The sequence below is a fragment of the Palaemon carinicauda genome, chromosome 2 (genome assembly GCF_036898095.1).
Source record: "Palaemon carinicauda isolate YSFRI2023 chromosome 2, ASM3689809v2, whole genome shotgun sequence".
Taxonomy (NCBI): Eukaryota; Metazoa; Arthropoda; class Malacostraca; order Decapoda; family Palaemonidae; genus Palaemon; species Palaemon carinicauda.
The window spans coordinates 57,593,433-57,610,975 of NC_090726.1; the positions used below are offsets into that span (position 1 = coordinate 57,593,433).

At 44.9% G+C, this 17,543-nt stretch overlaps 1 protein-coding gene across 1 annotated transcript in view; it reads right to left on the minus strand.

Moving 5' to 3' along the window:
- The window catches only part of LOC137625250 (uncharacterized), a 50,643-nt gene extending 36,243 nt beyond the window's left edge, over positions 1–14,400 (minus strand). Inside the window, exon 1 of the mRNA XM_068356050.1 lies at positions 14,278–14,400. The gene's annotated coding sequence lies outside the window, so the exon portion shown is untranslated. The remainder of the gene's footprint in view (positions 1–14,277) is intronic.
- Between the last annotated feature and the right edge of the window lie 3,143 nt (positions 14,401–17,543).

Here is a 17,543-nt window from a genome sequence, read left to right on the forward strand (position 1 = left end):
TGTCTTGAGGCTCAAACAGGTTCTCCCCCAGAAGGGAAGCATGTCGGAGCCTACACACATCCACGGCGGGGACCTTCGGATGGAATCTCTCGGACACAGCATCGGGACGCTTCAACACCGAGTGGCCCACAGGGTGGTAACCTGGTGCGCCAAAAACTCGATGGAGCGGGTGCCCGAGAGCAAGAAGGTCTCCAGGGCCTTCCTATTGGTCTCCTTGGACAAGTCCTCCGATCGCAATAGGATGCCCAGAGATCCTAGCCAAAAGTCCAGCCACGAAGTGGCCTGCATGGCACACTTAGCGACCTTCTCGTGGCTAAGGATCTCTGCCGCCGAGAACGACACCTGCCGGTCAGAGAGTTTCTCAAGGGGAACTCCCTTCGCCAGCTCCTCCACAGAGTGATGGAGAGGAAGAGCGAGGTTGTGCTCACCCAGGATCTCGAAATACCTCCTCTGCTGAAGACGAGGAGGAGGGATGAGCTTGTTCCCGGCAGTGGAACGACTGGAGGAGGCAAGAAGTGCGAGCTGAGCGTTGGCCCTAGCCCTGGCACTCTTCAGCCCCCGAGACCAGGGCAGAGCCGCACTGGTCTTAGGGGCCTTCCGAACGTCAAACACTTCATCCAAAATCGTGTCTTTGCCTTCACGGGGGGGCGATGACTGGATCCATAAGCCCGTTAAGTTGCCTTATCAAGCTTAGGACCTGCCAGAAGGCATGTTTGGATTCTTGCTGTTCTCCTCCCTGAGGGCTGGCAGCTAAGTCTCCTGCCCCAGGGATCTCTTCCTGGGGTGACACGTGGACATTCCCCCGGGTAGTCGTGGGTTCCTTACGAATCCTTGCAGAGGATTTAGGGACGGTCTTGGAGTCCTTGGATTCCCTCCTGGGAGGGATACAGGATCCCAACAACGAGGTTCGAGGGGCCCCTTCCTCACGAGACGATTCTCCTGCATGAAGCGAAGTCTCTCCCCCTGGTGCCGAGGGGAAGACTACCGCCCCACTGGACTCACCTGAGGACGGAAAGGCCTCGTCCACGGGAGAAGGAGAGAGCACTCGTGCAGGAGAAGGGACCTTCGCGACCGACCACTTGGGAACCAACTTCGCCCTCGGGGGAAGTCACCACGAAGTCCACTCCTCTCTTTCTCTTCAGCGTAGGAGAGACAGCCATTGGTTTGTTACCCTGGTCTGCGAGTGCTGGTTTCATAACCCTCACTAACGCCCGTGCCAGAGGACCAAACCAAGTCTGTTGCTCCAAGGACACAGAGTCCGAAATCCTCGCTAAAGGGAAAGGGATCGGGCGATCCTTTGGAGTGGACACCACGGTACCTGCCTGAAAAGAAGGTGGGGAAGAATGATGTACTAACCTCTCCTCGTCCTGCACTACCAACCTGTGTTTGGGTGGAGGTGATCCCGAGTGCCGTCTAGGAACACGCGTTCCTGCTGCTACCATCGGCTGCGGAATTCGCTGCGAACGATGGTCGCGCGAGGGCGAATGGTCGCGCGGGGCGAGCGGTCGCGCAGGCAAACGATCGCGCGGGCGCGCAGGCGAGCGGTCACGCGGGGCGCGCAGGAGAGCGGTCGCGCGGGCGCGCAGGCGAGCAGTCGCGCAGGCGAGCAGTCGCGCAGGCGAGCGGTCGCGCAGGCGAGCGGTCGCGCAGGCGAGCTGTCGCGTGGGCGCGCAGGCGAGTGGACGCGAGGGTGGGCAGGTGAATGAACGCGTGTCCGAGGCGGCGAACGCAAGCGTTGGCGCGACGGCGAGGAAATGCGCTGCCGCGTGGGTGAGGAAGACCGCTGGCGATGTAAATCCACAGGCGATCGATGATGAGCTGGTGAGCGCGGACGCGCAGGTTGGCGATGGCGCGTTGTGGCATGTCGACGCGTTGGCGAGCGATGGCGAGCAGCATGCGCAGGTGAACGACCGCGCAATGGCGAGCGATGGCGAGCAGCATGCGCAGGTGAGCGATGGCGATCAGCATGCGCAGGTGGGCGATCAGCATGCGCAGGTGGGTGATCGCGCGATGGCGAGCAGCATGCACAGGTGGGCGATCGCGCGATGGCGAGCAGCATGCGCAGGTGGGCGATCGCGTGATGGCGAGCTAGTAGCTGGCAAACCATGTTCCTTCAGAAGCGTTGGAGAACGTTGGCGCGCCGGCTGTCGCTGTTGAATAGGCGATACTAAAATCGCCTGTGCGCGCTGGCGAGCAGGTGAACGCTGGCGAGTAGGTGATCGCTGGCGCGTAGGTGATCGCTGGCGAGCCGGAGATCGCTGGCGAACAGAAGGTCGACGCGTGTCATGTGAAAGGACAAGTGGCGCGGCGCGTTCACGAGCAGGAACTGGAAGATCGCTGGCGCGTTGGCGAACATGTGCTTTTGACACACGCGCAGCACGATGTTGCGTAGCCACAGGATCAGGCAGATGGTGAGCAGGGAGCTCAGCAGGAACTGTAGAATGGTCAGAGACCGCAGGGCGATGGTCCTCAAATGAGCGCTGACGCTCAGAAGAGAACTGACGATCTGGAGAGCGCTGGCGAGGAGGGCGAACATCAGGAGAGCGCCGACGAGCAGGAGAGCGCTGACGATCAGGAGAGCGCTGACGATCCGGAGAGCGCTGGCGAGCAGGAGAGCGCCTGTGCGCTAGCACTGCTCGTGGAAGGGAAGGACCCCCTAGCCCCGAAGGGACCGTTGCCCGTCGGGTGACGAGTTCTCCAGAAGGCGAAGATCTGGCAGGAGATGGTGAACGGTCTGCAGAGAGGTTCAAGGAAGACGGAGCTGTAGGTTGAGGCTGATGAGGAGAGTCCCCCTCGGAGGATGAAGACCCAAAAAGGCGCCTCTTAGCCCCCCTGTAAGGGGAAAGGAGGCCCTTGCGGCGTAGCGGACGGTGAGCCTTACGGCGGAGGCGGCCTCGGGGGAGATCGTCGGGACCATCGGTCCTCCGAAGGGGAGTCTCCGTCAAAGCACTTCCCTCAGAAGGAAGCTGAGCAGCAGCAGAGACCGAAGGACTCACTTCCCCCTTCGAAGGATGTACGGAAGGGGGAGGAGAGCCTTTAGCACCAGCATCCGCAACAGCACCTGCGGCGGATTGCCCAGCCACGTCGGAGGCCTCTGTCACCACGACGTCAACAATAGACAGAGGGTCTACCTCTGCTACCGCCGGCGACTGCTTAACAGCGGCCCCCAACGTGACAAGGTCAATAAAAGCGACCCTGGAGGGCAAGCCCTTAAGCCCCAGGGACGACCAAATCTGTAAAAGATCATCATTGGTTAAGGCATTATCAATAACCTCCTCCTCCGGAGGAGGGGGAAGCGCCTTGCTATGGGAGGCGACGCCCTCTCCCCCCACCCAAGGTCGGGAAACAAAACTAGGGCCTGCGCTACCACTCGGCCGACTCTCCTGAAGAGGCGGACGAGGGGGAGCTTCGGAGGAGGTTTGGGCGGCGGAATAAGAGTCCCGAGAACCTTCCTCCTTCGAGGCTAACCCCGAAGGAGAACGGTCTCTCTTGGACTTCTTCTTACGCCGACGGCCAAACCTCTCCCACTGGGAGGCAGACCACTCCCTGCACTCACAGCACATGTTCTCCTGGTCACACCGTCGGCCCCGACCTTGAGGGCAAAGGGTGTGCGGATCCGTAGTTACGTCCGACATGAAAGTCCCACAAGGACGACCGGCAACTCCAGGGCATGTACGCATTGTAAAGAAATAATAATGAAGGTCAACTTCCAAGCAACACACACGCTGAAAAGAAAAAGCAGAAAATTAAAGGCTGTCACGAGGACGATGAGCAGACACGTCTGATCACCGCCGAGCCAAAAGTAAAGTGAAGCAAGTCACCGGTGTGTGGAGGGGGGAGGGGTAGCAAGCTACCCTTCCCCACCCCCCGCTAACTAGCGCGGGGGTAATTAACCCTCGTTAAAACTATTGGCTCGTCATTTCAGCTGCGCTAAAAGGTAAACCCTATGTAAATAGCGTGGTTTGTATTTCGGTTACGGAACAAACTACTTTTATCAATAAAAAAAATTCCACTCTCTTCGAAAATAACACTCGTTCCCGTCGCAAATGAATAGTTTCAGAAATATATATATATATCTATATCCTACAATAATGGGGGACCCCCAGTGTGAACTCAGGGTTTTGGGTGGGGTAAACATACTGGGGAAACGATATATAATGGTAAAACAAGCCTTTTCTTCTCTATACATTACCTTATTGGATGTATAATAAACGGAGGAAAAGACAAAACAATATAACTGGATAAACTTTGGAGGCGCCGTTGCCAAGGCATACCCATTTGGTATTATTTTACTGTATTACAGGGCAATGTAACCTAGGAAAAGAACTACTTTTTTCTATAGGAAAAATTCCGCTCTTCGAAAATAACACTAGTTCCCGTCGCAAATGAATAGTTTCAGAAATATATATAGATACAGTATATCTATATCCTACGATAATGGGGGACCCCCAGCGGAAACTCGGGGTTTAGGGTGGGGAAAACATACTGGGGAAACAATATATAATGGTAAAACAAGCCTTTTCTTCTCTATACATTACCTTCTTGGATGTATAATAAACGGAGGAAAAGACAAAACAGTATAACTGGATAAACTTGAAGGCGCCGTTGCAAAGGCTATGTCTCATAAAAAATACGGTAACCAGAGCTGCCAACGTGTGATGTAGAGCTGCGGCAATGTTAGCATAACATGCTAACATTAGCAGTGTTTTTCATTTATTTTTTGTCATTCTACTTGTCGGTTGTAGTTGCTCTCGTTCGTTCGTTTGTACATAGCAGGTTTCGACCTTCTGCACTAAAACCCCGCCTCCCTGTGCAGAGACTCCACCTCCACCAATAGGATTTTTTCTTCTTTAACCGTGAAATGTAACTATTCGACTTCTTCACCCGCTTTATTCAAGTATATTATTTGACCCAGTTCAACTATACCATTCCTTTTATGTAATACCCTTGTATACATATTACGATTGACCCCAGTATTACACGTTTTATTATCCGATACTTTATAAAATCACCCCATTTTATATTTCCATTAAATATTATTTATCATACATTCCATTTTATCTTCCTATATTACTTTTATACATTATGTTATTACCTTGTCATGCCCAGATTTCACATAAATACTTGCTCTGGACAAGTTTCCCATTCTGGTTCATTCATGTTTACTCTCTAGACTCTGCTGCTTTTCCGTTAACCAATCACAAACACATATGTATGTAAAGTTTGCACAGGGGGGGTTAAAATTTCCCAACCCCCACCTTCCAACAAACCCTTTCCCGTGGAAACCTTTGTCCAAGTCAGGTCTTTGTTAATTCAAGTGACGTCTTTTTGCGTATTTTACGATGGAAGTTTTAGAAAATTTTAACAACTTCAGTAATCCATACTTGAAAGTATTATGGTGAATTCCAATGTTGATAATTTTCTTAAATTTCGTAAGTAATATACCAACTTTTACAGTGTTCCAAGTTTAGTATTAAACAGACTCACAGTCACAACACCCCCGTGACCCACAAGTTTCGTCATCACGGTCATAAAAGTAAGTCATTAATTTCTTTAATTTTAATGTGTTAGTTTTACTATATTTTGTTAGAGTGCGAAGCTCAACATTTCCGTTTGCCAGTGCATACGAGCTTGATGTTTTATTTTCCTGTGATCGTAAGCGAGACAGTGGCGGCACAAAAACCATTATATTTAACGTTGCTAAAGTTAGCGTGCGCAGCTTAACATTACCTCTTGCCAGTACATACGAGCTTGATGTTTTATTTTCATGCGAGCGAAGCGGCAATGGTGGAACAAGAACCATTATATATAGTGTGGCTAATGTTATCATAACAGAGTTAACATTATCGCAACGTGAGTGAGGTGACACAGATTAACATGATATATATAACAAAAGACATTATATTGGGTTTGTGACCTGGGAACTTCTAGGTTAGGTTAGGTGGGTTTGTTAGGTCTGTACCCTTTTTGTACCTTTTTATATATTGTGTGAAGGGTATATGGAAAAATTCTTTAAAATACCCAAGTTAATATTACCGTAGCATTGCTAACGCTAGCAATGCCACCATAACATTGGTAACGCTGTGTATCATTGGTAACGTTGCTAATGTTATCGTTCGCAGTACATACGTGAGTGAAGTGACACGGAATTTGAACAAGTCATATTTAAAAATTTGGTAAATATGTTATTTCTATTAATAAAATAAATTTTTGAATATACTTACCCGGTGATTATATAAGCTGCAACTCTGTTGCTCGACAGAAAACTCTACGTTCAAAATACGCCAGCGATCGCTATGCAGGTAGGGGGTGTACATCAACAGCGCCATCTGTCGAGCAGGTACTCAGTACTCAATGTAAACACAGAACCAATTTTCTCCTCGGTCCACTGGGTCTCTATTGGGGAGGAAGGGAGGGTCCTTTAATATATAATCACCGGGTAAGTATATTCAAAAATTTATTTTATTAATAAAAATAACATTTTTCAATATTAAACTTAGCCGGTGATTATATAAGCTGATTCACACCCAGGGGGGTGGGTAGAGACCAGCATTACTTGTTTACATTATTATGAGCTAAGTATTTTGTATTTCATTTTAGCAGTTATTCAAAATAACAAACATAAAATAAATAAGTACCTGGTAAGGAAGTCGACTTGAACAATTACTCTGCCTTTTTAAGTACGTCTTCCTTACGGAGCCTCGCGATCCTCTTAGGATGCTGAGCGACCCCTAGGATCTGAAGTATCAAGGGTTGCAACCCATACAACAGGACCTCATCAAAACATCTAATCTAGGCGCTTCTCAAGAAATGACTTTGACCACCCGCCAAATCAACCAGGATGCGAAAGGCTTCTTAGCCTTCCGGACAACCCAAAAAACAATAATAAAACATTTCAAGAGAAAGATTAAAAAGGTTATGGAATTAGGGAATTGTAGTGGTTGAGCCCTCACCCACTACTGCACTCGTTGCTACGAATGGTCCCAGAGTGTAGCAGTTCTCGTAAAGAGACTGGACATTCTTAAGATAAAAAGACGCGAACACTGACTTGCTTTTCCAATAGGTTGCGTCGATTATACTTTGCAGAGATCTATTTTGTTTAAAGGCCACGGTGCAGAGATCTATTTTGTTTAAAGGCCACGGAAGTTGCGACAGCTCTAACTTCGTGTGTCCTTACCTTCAGCAAAGCTTGGTCTTCCTCATTCAGATGGGAATGAGCTTCTCGTATTAACAGTCTGATAAAATAGGATAAAGAATTCTTTGACATAGGCAAAGATGGTTTCTTAACTGAACACCATAAAGCTTCAGACGGGCCTCGTAAAGGTTTAGTTCGTTTTAAATAGAACTTAAGAGCTCTTACAGGACATAAGACTCTTTCTAGTTCATTTCCAACCATACGATAAGTTTGGAATATCGAACGATATTGGCCAAGGCCGAGAAGGCAGCTCGTTTTTGGCTAGAAAACCAAGTTGTAGAACATGTAGCCGTTTCGGATGAGAATCCGATGTTCTTGCTGAAGGCATGAATCTCACTGACTCTTTTAGCTGTGGCTAAGCATACCAGGAAAAGAGTCTTTAAGGTGAGATCTTTCAGGGAGGCTGATTGTAGCGGTTCGAACCTGTCTGACATAAGGAATCTTAGTACCACGTCTAAATTCCAACCAGGTGTAACCAAACGACGCTCCTTCGTGGTCTCAAAAGACTTAAGGAGGTCCTGTAGATCTTTATTGTTGGAAAGATCTAAGCCTCTGTGACGGAAGACTGATGCCAACATGCTTCTGTAACCCTTGATAGTGGGAGCTGAAAGAGATCGTTCTTTCCTCAGATATAAGAGGAAGTCAGCTATTTGAGTTACAGAGGTACTGGTCGAGGATACGGATACTGACTTGCACCAGTTTCGGAAGATTTCCCACTTCGATTGGTAGACTCTAAGGGTGGATGTTCTTGCTCTAGCAATCGCTCTGGCTGCCTCCTTCGAAAAGCCTCTAGCTCTCGAGAGTCTTTCGATAGTCTGAAGGCAGTCAGACGAAGAGCGTGGAGGCCTTGGTGTACCTTCTTTACGCGTGGCTGACGTAGAAGGTCCACCCTTAGGGGAAGTGTTCTGGGAACGTCTACTAGCCATCGAAGTACCTCGGTGAACCATTCTCTCGCGGGCAACTAGCGTCAACCTTGTCCCTTCGTGAGAGGCGAACTTCTGCAGTACCTTGTTGACAATCTTGAACGGAGGGAATGCATATAGATCTAGATGTGACCAATCTAGTAGAAAGGCATCTATATGAACTGCTGCTGGGTCCGGGATTGGTGAGCAAAATATTGGGAGCCTCTTGGTCATCGAGGTTGCGAAGAGATCTATGGTTGGCTGGCCCCAGGTGGCCCAAAGTCTCTTGCATACATCCTTGTGGAGGGTCCATTCTGTTGGAATTATTTGTCCCTTCCGACTGAGACAATCTGCCATGACATTCAAGTTGCCTTGGATGAACCTCGTTACTAGTGATATGTCTAGACCTTTTGACCAGGTGAGGAGGTCCCTTGCGATCTCGTACAATGTCAGAGAGTAGGTCCCTCCTTGCTTGGAGATGTACGCCAAAGCCGTGGTGTTGTCCGAGTTCACCTCCACCACTTTGCCTTGAAGGAGAGACCTGAAGCTTTTCCAGGTCAGACGTACTGCCAGTAGCTCCTTGCAGTTGAAATGCATTGTCCTTTGACTCGAGTTCCATAATCCCGAGCATTCCCGACCGTCTAATGTCGCACCCCAGCCTACGTCCGATGCGTCCGAGAAGAGAACGTGGTTGGGAGTCTGAACAGTCAGGGGAAGACCCTCTCTAAGGTTGATATAGTCCTTTCACCAAGTCAGACAAGACTTTATCTTTCCGGAAACCGGGATCGAGACCGCTTCTAGCGTCTTGTCCTTTTTCCAGTGAAAAGCTAGATGGTATAGAAGAGGACGGAGGTGTAGTCTTCCTAGTGACACAAATTGATCCACGGATGACAGTGTCCCTACCAGACTCATCCACAGCCTGACTGGGCAGCGTTCCTTCTTCAGCATCTTCTGGATGGATAGCAGGGCTGGGGGCTGATCGTCTTGTTCAGCAACGTCCTCATCAGAGGGTTCCTCATCCGAAACTGATGAGGAAACGGCAACGGAGTGGGCAACGTCTGACTCGCTGAATCCGGTCGCACTGGTGGATGCGTGAAGGAGCCGGACGCAATATCATGGAACTGCTGCACAGTCTGTGAACTGTCAACAACCATGGGTGCGCGAGGAAGTACAGCGTCAACCCGAAACTGTCTAGACTGTCTGGGTTGTGCAGTCAACACCCTACCGGGTTGCTGAGGTTGACGCACTGCGTCACAACAAGTCACCTCTGCTGGTTGTTGAACGTCCTGAACGTCAACAACCACCTCCGAGCGTCGCTTAACGTCAACAACCACCTCCGAGCGTCGCTTAACGTCAACGTGCGACTGGCAACCCACACTGGGTCGCATCGGTGGAGGAACCACCTCAACTGGCAGACGCGAGTAGGATACCTCAGCGTCAACAGGGCGCACAACCGACCGGTTGGAAGGTTGTTGGCCAGAAGGAGGAACCACCTCAACTGGCAGACGCGAGTAGGTTACATCAGCGTCAACAGGGCGCACAACCAACCGGTTGGAAGGTTGTTGGCCAGAAGGAGGAACCACCTCAACTGGCAGACGCGAGTAGGTTACCTCAGCGTCAACAGGGCGCACAACCGACCGGTTGGAAGGTTGTTGGCCAGAAGGTTCTTCTCCGCATTTAAGTCCTCTATCAAGGACGCAAGCTTGGACTGCATGTCTTGCAGCAAAGCCCATTAAAAACAACGGCTTCGAAGTAGCTAGGCCTAGTGTAAGTTCTGACGTTTAGGCGAACGAGGAGCAGCAGTTACAAGATCCGGACGAAGATCCTTAAAAAATCATCATGATTTAATTAAAGTCCATAGGAGGCTAAGCAGCTTAAGGCTCCTCTCCAAATGACAGAGTCCTCAAAGGAATATCAGTAGGAGGGAGAACAGCAACTTCCTCATCTACAGGAACCTTGTCCGATAAAAGCTAGGTTACCTCAGTGAGTCTCTCACCGGTGCATTAGTAGCAGACCAGAAGGCAACGTCATGTAACTGCTTGACAGTCTGTGAACTGTCAACAACTGAACTGTCAACCACAACAGGTGCGTGAGGACATACAGTGTCCACTCGAGACTGCTTTGACTGTCTAGACTGAGCAGTCAAAACAACTCTAGAATGCGGAGGTTGACGCACCGCGTCAAAACAAAACAAGTTAGACTGTTGTTGTACCTCGCGAACGTCAACGGAAGGTTCCGTGCGTTACTGAACGTCAACATGCGGCTGGCAGGGTACACTGGAACGCATGGGTGGCGGGACTCTCTCAGCTGGAGTGCGGCAGAAGGTCGCCTCAGCGTCCACAGGACGCACAACCGTGGTTGGTTGTAGGCTAGAGGTTGGTGCAGTGTCAACCTTCTCCGCACGAAAGTCCCGCATCAATGACGTTAACTGAGACTGCATGGTCTGCAGCAAAGACCACTTAGGGTCTACAGGAGCAGGTGCGGCAACAGACGGTGTGACTGCCTGATGCGGTACCGCTTTGCCTCTCTTAGGAGGTGAGCAGTCGTCGGAAGACTGCAGCGAGTCCGAACTGACCCAGTGGCTACAACTGGGCCGTTGGACTTGCGCGGAAGGGACCGACTTGCGCTTAATAAGCCGCGAGACCTTGGTCCATGGTTTCTTACGAGAAACCTCTTCCGCAGACGAGAAATAAATGGGCTCTCTCGTCTTTGTGTGGGTGGGGCGATCTTGGGTAGATACGCCCGAAAACACGGAGGGAAAAATGTCTGTTCGTTGATCAAGGCCTCTCGAACCCATAAGTCGTTCGACATTACTTCTCCCCTGGGCTTGGGAGCTTGCAAGAGGTCCCGGACTAGGTGAACGACAGGCACGAACAGACGAACCCTCGGACGCAACACTGTAACACTTTGCGCATATCACTTTATCGATTTTCTGTTTTGCACTTATTTCACTGAAATCGAAACTTTTACTGATTTCTACCTGAAACACGCAATTCTACCCTTCATTAAAAGGTAGTAATTGCGAAATCAGTCGTATAATGCAGCTCATTAATACTAGCAAAAAATCAGAAAACATATATAAAGATAAAAAATTCAGTGGCTGGGAAAGAGACTAAACACTAGTTCAAATAAACTACGTTTACAATCTCTCACCGCACATAGCCTGGGGACAAGAATAAAACCCTAGAAACGTTTTACCTTCCTCCCCGTACAGAGACTAGGGACGAGAGTAACACGAGAACAACGTTACCCGCTTGAACGGAACGTTTTCTCTCCTCTCTCTCCCTCCGTCTCTATCTCTCTCTCTCTTTATCTCTTGATTTCGCACCTAAGAGAAGAGCCCAATTATATATCGTCAAAAAAACATGTTATTTGACTAAAGGAAAAAACTGAAAGGTTTTCCAAATAAAAAGTTCCTTTAATTTAGAATTTAAAACATTTAATCTAAGAAAGAAAGAACAAAACGTCAGAATCGATTTACTCTTACTGCAAAGTGAAACCGTGATACACTCTCTCTCTATCGTAACGATAGAGCGCATGTTGAACGTCCTGAACGTCAACAACTGCGTAGTCTAAAAAACTAAACGTAGTTCATCTTTGAAAACAGTACGAAGACTATCAAAGAAATTCTTTCATAAAATATTAAATTTAAAAAGTTTTAAATTCTTTAAAGGCTAAATACGATATAACGGGCTCAACGTTGATTAACTTCGGTTCTAAGTTAGGACCGCCTACTATCAGGAAAGGTCGCATATAAACAAAACATAAAAATTTATTTTTATATGTTTATAATAAATGGAAAGTTAATCGAAGAGGCCTACTAAAGGCGGAGAGATATAAAATATATAGATCTATAACGTGTTAAGCAAAATTACTAAAAACCTAAACACACTTCCGTCTAAGGGAAGGGTCGGCCATTTAAAAGTGAAAGAGAGTCCATACTCTCTTTGTCACCATAATTAAATCTATCCAAAACGAGTTCAAGTTTTGAGATGAAGATAAAACACCTGCATAGCGAAAGCTCAAAACTAGAATAGTGTACTTCACCAATTAGTTGTGAAAACAAATCCAGTTAGTAACAGCGAATTAGTAGGTCTTGCCGGTAGCCCGACAGAGAGAAAATTGGTTCTGTGTTTACATTGAGTACTGAGTACCTGCTCGACAGATGGCGCTGTTGATGTACACCCCCTACCTGCATAGCGATCGCTGGCGTATTTTGAACGTAGAGTTTTCTGTCGAGCAACAGAGTTGCAGCTTATATAATCACCGGCTAAGTTTAATATTGAAAATTACTGTTTCAACCATTATGGGGAAACTGGAATAAAAATATATTTGTTGCATCAGAAATAGTGTAGTTCCAATGGATTTAACGTTTATTTTGACCGCAAACCATCCGATTTAGAGATTTACTATGTAATTGGAGTTAAAGGTTTTTCCAGAAAAATCAGTGTTTGTAACTGTGTTTTAATTGCTTTTGTTTCATATTATGTTGTAATGCAGAAAGACCCTACTTCATCCCAACAATTATGGGGGACACCAGGTGGGAACCGGGGTTTTGGGTGGGGGGGGGCGTCAAATGATATTTGCAATAAATGAATACTTATCCTTCCACCACCCCTCCCCCTATACCCCTACCGGGGGGGGGGGGCTCCACCCCTGAGACCCCCCCTTAAGGCCACAGTGATTTTCAGGGCACTACTGAACCTAATAAACCCACCTAACCTAGCCTAGGGGCCCTGTACCCCTACCTAGGCCTACCAGGGGGGCTCTGCCCCCCCCCCCTGCGACCCCCCCTTAAGGCCACAGTGATTTTCGGGACACTACCGAACCTAATACAACCACCTAACCTAGGGCCCTGTACCCCTACCTAGGCCTAGCCCCTGCGACCCCCCCCTTATGGCCACTACCTAACACATCCATCAAACCAAATCCAAAGTGATGGTACTGCTGTATACATTGTTATACTATCACCATTATAATATACTCTATAAATTAATGAAGCTTACCTTAAACTGTTGGTTCATAAAGATGTGCTGGTGCTTTGAGGAAAACGTGAAGCCGTTATGAAGGTTCCTTGACAATAATTTTTATTTTGTAAAATTAAATTGTCTCTCTGGCACAAATCCACTAGTTTTTCAATATTCCCCGAATAAGTTACAACAAATTCATTGTAAGTTAGGAAACAGTCAGGACAAGAAGATGGAATTTCAATTTCTTGTGCAACATGAGATGACGTGCTTGCTATGGCCTCCATGTCTAAGAACGAAATGAAATGCCTGGGTAAGATAATGTATTGTCGCTCTGTAATTGGCCAAACATGTATGACGTCATAGTGGATAGGCGCTGTGATTGGCCAAACGTGTAAGACTTCATAGTGGACTAGTTTGTCTGCGGATTATAGTGGTTACAGGGCTCATTTGAGCAAAAACAAGACACAGTCAACAATAACAACAGACTTAGAAAAAATCTGGGAGGAAGACATGAGTAGCGTGTTTGATCGTCGATATATATAAAGAACTAGGCATTTGCGACAGATAATATTATACAGAAATACTACAAAAAGACTTGCTTTACTCGGGAAAAATATTAATATAATAGATTTCTCATAATGGTTGAAACTGTAATACCAAAAATTTTAACAGAATATATATAATAAGACATTATATTTAAACATTTTAACAGATAATATGTTTTCCTGAAGAAAATAATGTGATATAACCGGTTTTCACCTTCATTTCATCTGTCATAACAGCAACCAATTTGGCTACTTAAAGTTAGTCGAATTGATTGTTGTTGGTTTGCGGTTGAAATGAAAGTCACCTTCGGTCAAATCACGTTGTTTGCTACAGGAAAACATGTATTTCTGTTCGAAATGAGAATCTGTAATACAGTAAAACTTTACCCTACATTCACACCGTCCGGTGTTCTATAATTCTAACCTTCTCCTAGCTCCCATTAGGGGGACTTCATTACCGTAGGATATATTAGCGTATATCTTAACTATTTATTTGCGACAGATATAAAGGTTATTTTCGAAGAAAAGTTTAGTTTTTTTATATAAAACATTTCCCTTCCTTATTGGTAAAGCTTTTTCCATGTTCCATAATAAATCCCATAAAAATATTAGCTACAAGTTAAAACTTATTTGTAGCTCAATACTATACTTCATGGTTCTCCTACCTTCAAACATAAACTTAGCAATCCACTTGACACAAATGGACTTAGGAATATGACATAGTATTACAGTTTGCGGCCATAAGAGGGCAGAGCAAGTTGTCTGTTGCAACTTACAGTAGTTGTGACGTCGCTCGTAAGCAATGTTGCCAGATATGGGAATTCATCCCTAAATTTGGGAATTTTGGGTGTCTGGTGGGGATATTCTGTACAAATTTCTATGCAAAAGAAACAAAGATGAGTAAAACTTTATATTGTTGCAATTATTTTACTTGCACTTATAAGAAGTATAGTGAGCAATTTCTATATTAAAGCTTACATGATCAGGAGAAAATATATTACTGGAAATGGGGATTTTTGGGTTGTTTTGGGGATTTTTATCATATTGGGGATATTTAGACCAACCCAACTGGCAACACTGGTCGTAAGTCGTGTTCTGACCGTTAAGTTTGGATACTTTATTGTGGCTCATCCATGCAGGTATTTTACCTTTATGGATTCATCAAGTAAAATTTGGCATTTTATAATAGATTATTTTCAGATTTTGGAAACAAGTGGAGACCTGCCATAATTTATTAAAAAAAAAAATGTTTGGCTGTCAATTTTCTTAACCTGTGTAAAGACAAATGCTGAATAAGTTTAGACATTTATTTGTGAAAAGTGTATTTAATAAGTAATAATAGTATTATTCTATTTCTATTGCTGATAGCATGTATTTTACAACGTGTAAGGGTAAACATCAAAGACAACAAAGTTTTTTTTTCGACACTCAATTTGTTTTATTTACTTAGTAACTTATTGATATATATTTATTCCTACATAGCCTACCCTTTGTATCTATCCACTAAGCTATAACCCTTTCTATCTGTGTATAAAGCCTCGGAGGGAAAGGTAAAGAAAAAACGTTTATGAAAATGTGAAAATTGCCACTACCTCAATAAAATAGAAGCTTAGATGCAGCGTATATAAGCAGAACATTTGCTCCATATAGAGATAAAACAAAATTAACAGAACTATCCAAAACAATAAACAAACTCTAACCCCAAGACATTCATAAACACAATTAGACGAAACTGAGGAAGCATTAAAAGAAAGAAAGAAGCATAGAATTGATGAAAAAGAAGACTCGGAACAAGGCTTGCTTGCTTCCTTATAGATTGTCTGGCCCTTACAGTCAGGCATGGGCTCTTGCGACACCACAGTTATCAGATATTTGCTTTAAAGGATAAAAATTAAAAAAAAAATATTAACAAAAGAGATGGAGAGACAAAAATTGCAGAAGATTTCTATACAATGTTATATAATAGTGCTATAATGAATAACTTTGTCACTAAGAATAATGAAACATCGGAGACAGTATCAAAAGTAACAGTATGAGAAGTAAAGAAAGCATTAAAAGGCATGGAAAGAGGCAAAACTGTACGAGAAAGAGGGCCTAACAATTGATTTAATAATAGATGGAGGAGATTTCATAATGGTAAAACTCTCCGAACTTTACCCAAATGGTCTGCAAGAATGCTCTATAGGCTACCTACAGTTTGGAAAATATACCAATATAATAATTCACACAAAAAAAAGGAGAACGCATATTATCTGAAACATTACCGGCAAACAAGTTTAGTCTCAGTAATATATAAAATCTCAACAAAGATCATATTAGGCCAAACAGAAAGACAACTAGACTTTAATCAACCAAGTAGGCTGGCCAACTGTTGAGATATTAAACCCTTATATATTCATTGGACCCTAGACTGGCCAGACAGTATACTACACAGGATCACTTTCTCTGGTTATGGCTCATTTTTCATTTGCCTACACATAAGATACACATCATATAGTCTGCTTATTATTTACACTCCTCTTGTCCTCATACACCTGGCACATTGCATTTTGAAAATTTTCACCTTTTCATTTTTTATTTTAAGAATTCTTAATTTCTTTAGAATATAATTTCAACAATTAATCATAAATATTTGTTGAAGCTCATGTATAAAAGGAATTGCAAACTTATGTTAACAAGTAATCACTTGATAAAGACGGTTTTGTCGAAACAGTGTTTTAGAGAATATGAATGAAAGGAATAATATCATCGTTTATTAAACCAATGGCCTAGGTCTCAAAACTTAAAGATGGGGAAATTGAAATACGAGGATTCCTGTAGGAACTATAGGAAGCACATTGACGCCACTTAGAGGCTATTGACTTCTATATGTATGTACGTATGTGTGGAGAATTTTTATTTAAATGTTTGAGTGGGAACTTAGTCTAGGAAAGTCTCCCTACGTCAGTTATATACACAAAGATCAACAGGAGAGGATAATGAGCACTTACACTAGGGGCACAAACACCCTGCTAATAACTTTACTGCCACAGTTTACTAACCATCACTCTTAAATACAAAAGGGGAAAATTTTACTGTCCAGAGGCCGGAGAACTCCACACGTGAAAATAAAAGTAATTTATGGCCTACTCTAGCATTGTCAGGTCTATAGTCATCCCATTCTTAGGCTCTGTTCTGACTCCGTCCCAGTGACCCCAGTGAGATGCTGGACAGGTGTCTTACGTTAATGTAATTAAAGACAAAACCCAAAATGGGTGCAGTGATGTAAAGTAAAGTTTAAAAGTTTAAAGATATGGATCTTTACCTTCGAAGCAGAAATATTAATACAAAGTTCCTCGCTGAAACCACTTATAGACTTACTTAGGCTTACTCCTTTCAAATATCAGGTATTCTGTCCCGTGATCAAATATTCATAATTTGGATATTGAAATAAATGAGGGAGCAAAAATACGAAGGAGGTTCAATTAACCTAATATTGATTTATTATATAAATTTACATTAAATGAAAAAGACATCTGAATAAAAAATAAAGGGTATCAAAACAAAATGTGAAGTAATAGCAATTCAAAATAATAAAAAGAAATGGTTGGTTAGACACGTGGTCTGCAATAATAAATAATCAGAACTTAGGTCGGACACGTGGCCCATGTGACCCAGAGACTGTGCTAGTCTCAAAAGCAAAAAATTATATCGACACCAAAATATATACGCACAATCCCACCGCACACAGTCCGAATTATATAAAAGCCAGGTTCCCTACTCAAGTTAAAATTAGTCTAAACTAAGAATGGGGGAACAAAATAACTAAGTGGCCACTGTTGTAGTTCCTGCACTCCTTGGAAGACTGTCCTTTGCCCTTTGGTGGCTGTTGACCTGGTTGCACAAGTTGGCACTTTGCACTCTTGACTGGCTCACCCTAAGAATTCTCACA